Source organism: Rhinopithecus bieti, unplaced genomic scaffold (assembly GCF_001698545.2).
Source record: "Rhinopithecus bieti isolate Rb0 unplaced genomic scaffold, ASM169854v2 scaffold_17984, whole genome shotgun sequence".
Taxonomy (NCBI): Eukaryota; Metazoa; Chordata; class Mammalia; order Primates; family Cercopithecidae; genus Rhinopithecus; species Rhinopithecus bieti.
This window is the reverse complement of record NW_016809038.1, coordinates 307,895-312,624: the sequence shown is the minus strand read 5'-3', so window position 1 is coordinate 312,624 and position 4,730 is coordinate 307,895. Positions and strand designations below refer to the sequence as shown.

Sequence of the window (4,730 nt, the reverse complement as noted above, 5' to 3'; positions counted from 1 at the left end):
TATAGGTCTGTTGGAGATTGCTTGAGGTCCACTCCAGACCCTGTTTGCCTGGGTATCAGCAGCAGAGGTTGCAGAAGATAGAATATTGCTGAACAGCGAGTGTACCTGTCTGATTCTTACTTTGGAAGCTTCCTCTCAGGGGTGTACTCCACCCTGTGAGGTGTGGGGTGTCAGACTGCCCCTAGTGGGGGATGTCTCCCAGTGAGGCTACTCAGGGGTCAGGGACCCACTTGAGCAGGCAGTCTGTCCATTCTCAGATCTCAACCTCCGTGTTGGGAGATCCACTGCTCTCTTCAAAGCTGTCAGACAGAGTGGTTCGCATCTGCACAGGCCTCTGCTACTTCCCCTTTTGTTGTTTAGCTGTGCCCTTTCCCTAGAGGTGGAGTCTACAGAGACAGGCAGGTTTCTTTGAGCTGCTGTGAGCTCCACCCAGTTCGAGCTTCCCCGCGGCTTCGTTTACCTATTAAGCCTCAGCAATGGTGGGCGCCCCTCCTCCAGCCTCGCTGCTGCCTTGTGGTTAGATTGCAGACTGCTGTGCTAGCAATGAGGGAGGCTCCGTGGCCGTGGGACCCTCCTGGCCAGGTGTGGGTATAATCTCCTGGTGTGCCCGTTTGCTTAAAGCACAGTATTGGCGTGGGAATTACTCGATTTTCCAGGTGTTGTGTGTCTCAGTTCCCCTGGCTAGGAAAAGGGATTCCTAGCCCTGCTTCAGCTCTCACTGATCGGGCTTCAGCGGCTGACCAGCACTGATTGTCCGGCACTCCCTAGTGAGATGACCCCAGTACCTCAGTTGAAAATGCAGAAACCACCGGTGTTCTGTGTCGCTCGCACTGGGAGTTGGAGACTGGAGCTGTTCCTAATCGGCCATCTTGCTCCACCCTCTATAGATAACTCTTAAACAAAGTCTTCCAGGAAATAAACTGGACTGAACTTAAATGGATCCATGTTTCTTAATATATTTAGATATGATGATATTAATTTTTAGGTGACTGTATCTATGACAAGGAAGGCCTGTTTCACATTGTCCCATAGTTATTTACATATAAGATAAATGACAAAAACTCTTGGATAGAAGTATCAATTTAATATTTAAAGATGAAATCAAGAATCTAGGAGACATGGTAGGCTAGAAGACAAATTGAAAAGCTACACTTATTACATATTAACATCAGTCTTTTCTGAAACCAATTTTATTATACTTTATAGTTTATAAAAGTTAACTCACATTCTTCATACTAGTTTATTTAAGACTTACTAAACTCTAATGAAAGTTTTATTACATATAGTTTATAAATCACCAAAAACCTGACTGTAATAGAGTTGAGGTTGAAGTGTGGAAGTTTAATCATATACTTCCCAGGTGCTTCCAGTGTGCCAATCAGCATGCTAGAAGAGAGAGAATCAAAGATGAATGTGACTAGATCCTGCTTGAGTCTGATAAAGGAGAAAGATGGTTATGTAATTTCAATTAAATGTATTAAGTGCTGGGTGGAGGTTGTCATACCTATTAATAGGCAAAGCAAAGGATTAAATACATATCTGTGTGTGAAAGTCTTATGTCATTGTGTAAACACACTGTATTGTATAGTGTGTTATATACTGTTTTCATTCAAAGTCTGATATAATACATACCGTGAAAAACAAATGGACTCATATGGCAAAGACATTTTAGCTAAAGGAAAATTTTATATTAACAGTAAGAAAGGATGAAAACCTTTCTCTGTTCAGGATTCTTGCAATCAAGAAGATTTAAGATGGTTTTGCTTGGGATGGAGTTTCAGTGCTAGAACTCAAAAAATCCTTGGAAAACTGTGGTAGCTGGCCAATCTATCAAGGTTCTCAAGGTTAAGAAATATATAACAAGTTTTTTAATCTTAAGAACCATATCAGTTAGGCTTAATCCCACTGGTTTAGATCTGAATTTCTCCAGATGGAACTGGATTACAGAGACCAATGAGAAAGAGAAAGTCAAATAAGAGCATTACCTTACAATTGTAGAGAATTTAAGATTTATGAAACTTGATCTCAATCCTTGTAAATTGCCCATGTGAGTTTCATAACACTGACAAGGACAGGTATCTTTATCCCTATTTAACAAAGAAGCAGATTCAAAGGGATAAGAAATTTGGTCAAAGTGACACAATTCTTACGTATTGGAAAAATCCTAGAACCCCAAACTAGTCAAAGATTCTAGATGATTTCAACCTCTGGTGGTGAAAAGTAGTTAGATTATATAATAGCCTATCTCACCCAGTCAAAAATATTATTCATAAGTATTAATATGTTAGGGTTGTACTTAAAGGGCAATCAATCAATAGGAGAACAAGAAGCAACATAACCTCAAAGTCAAGTGGAAGTTTTTAAGTGTTAGGAACACACTTAACTGCTGAAGAGCTATTTAACCAAAGGATTTTGTACATACCTAACATCTCTGTAGCACTTAACTTTATAACTATCTGACTATCTTTACTGCTGTGTTGCAACTGTGTTAAACATCAACTCCAGATGGTGCTTTGGAAGGCACAAAGTACTATATAGATACAATGGTTTCTGGTTATTTTAAGTTTTATGTATATCAGATCAGAATTCCCAGCACCTGGTGCCTTATCACTCTTAGGCTGAAATAAAAATTCTGGTTATTTTTCCACCCGTGAATGGATGAGTCAGACATTATTTCCACTCCCATTGTGTCTGAGGCTAACACTATATTGGCCTCTCAAGTCCAGTGCTAGGACAGTACTGTGTGGAATCGTTTCTCCTACATTAGTAGTTCTCTCACCTCCTGATCTGATTTCTTTTTCTTTTTCTTTTTTTTTACCCAGGCTAGAGTACAGTGGCGTGATCTCGGCTCACTGCAACCTCCACCTCCCAGATTCAAGCGATTCTCCTGCCTCAGTCTCTTGAGTAGCTGGGATTACAGGCACCTGCCACGCCACCAAGCCTGGCTAATTTTTAATTTTTTAATTTTTATTTTTTATTTTTAGTAGAGACAGGGTTTCACCATGTTGGCCAGGCTGGTCTTGAACTCCTGATCTCAGGTGATTCACCTGCCTCAGCCTCCCAAAGTGCTGGGATTACCGGCGTGACCCACTGTGCCCAGCCTAATCTGATCTGATTTCTAAAACTCATTTTAGGCATTTTAGCACACTTCTGTGGTATTTCCTGCTATAAAGTTTGACCATGAAAAACATTATAAAATGTACCATAAAAAAGCTCACATTAGCCAATGAGTTTTCAAAATGATAAAATGAAATACCTCAAACTGAGCCTTTCATACATACAAATTATCTTTAATGTTTTGTTACAACCAAATAGGGGTTTGCAGTTAGAAAGGAAACTGTCAAGATTTATTTAAGAAGGTTCACTGCATTCACTTCTATTAGATTTAGGATTCGTCTATATAATTAGTTTCTCAGTACTTAAAAAAAATTACCAAAGACCTGTCCCCAAGCAGGAAAAGCTATCCTAACTAATTTCTCTCCTCCTGCCAGGGGATATTTTTTTCTCTTATGAAAATCACATCAATAGAATATCTATAATTACAAAGATCCCCACATCTCAAAAATGTAAATGGTATGTTTATTTTTAAGTTAAAAATCAATATGCTGTTTTGAAAATTTCACATTATTGCCTAGAGGATGATTAAATTCAAGGTTGAGAGTGTGTTTAACAAATCAGCAGTTTGCATTTATTCAGTAAGTGTGGCAAAGATGTAATTTTTTTTCCAAAAGTATTAAAAATATATATCCCTCTGCTTTAATATTGTAGTTATTGCTGGAGCCACCTTCCCAGGCAATGAGTACATTCCACAGCAACCTGTTGCATAAAGGTGCAGCCACATGACTAGTTCACACCCAAGAAAATATGAGCAGAATGATGTGTGTTACTTCTAAGCCTGGATTCTCAAAGAAGTAGGTGTGTCTTCTTCACTCCATCTCTTTCCACCTATTGGGCCTTACTGAATGGTGGAGACATAAGATGAAAAAATTCTGAGTCCCTGAAACACTTTGTGGAAGGTCACCACTAAACAGCAATACCCTCAATGGACTAGTTTAATTCTATCACCAAGAAATAAACTTCTATTGTGTTAAGCAACCGAAAATTTTTGTTTCATTTTTTTCAATAGCCGGCACTGAAATATTCTAGAAAATAAATTTCCATTACTGGAGTAAGTTTCTTTTTTTTTTTCTGTCCAAAAAATAAAATTTTTGGAAAAGCCAAATCAACCCTCAAACTAGTTCTTAACTAGGTTTAGGCACAACTAGGTCTTATCTACCCCTCATGATTAACCACATCACACTGCCTCATGCAAGGTGGCATTCACCCAGGCTACCTCCTTATGCTGGAACACCTTGTCCCTATCTAGACCTTTCTGACTTTACTACTTGCCTTTCAGATTTTGATTGAATTGACCTAAGTAATTTCCTTTTTAGTGGGTATCACAGTGGAAATGCAATTTTATACTTATTTGTTATAATCATTTGATTGATGTGTGTTGTTCTCACGATAAACTTTGTAATGGCAGAATTTATGTTTTTTTTTTTTTTTTTTTTTTTTTGAGACGGAGTCTGGCTCTGCCGCCCAGGCTGGAGTGCAGTGGCCGGATCTCAGTTCACTGCAAGCTCCGCCTCCCGGGTTCACGCCATTATCCTGCCTCAGCCTCCCGAGTAGCTGGGACTACAGGCGCCCACCACCTCGCCCGGCTAATTTTTTTGTATTTTTTAGTAGAG

General features: G+C 39.3%; 1 long non-coding RNA gene across 1 annotated transcript in view; it reads left to right on the top strand.

The window, feature by feature from the left end:
• The window catches only part of LOC108539518 (uncharacterized), a 73,972-nt gene extending 69,976 nt beyond the window's left edge, over positions 1-3,996 (top strand). Inside the window, exon 3 of the long non-coding RNA XR_001888402.1 lies at positions 3,769-3,996. This is a non-coding gene — a long non-coding RNA (uncharacterized LOC108539518). The remainder of the gene's footprint in view (positions 1-3,768) is intronic.
• The last annotated feature ends 734 nt before the right edge of the window (positions 3,997-4,730 follow it).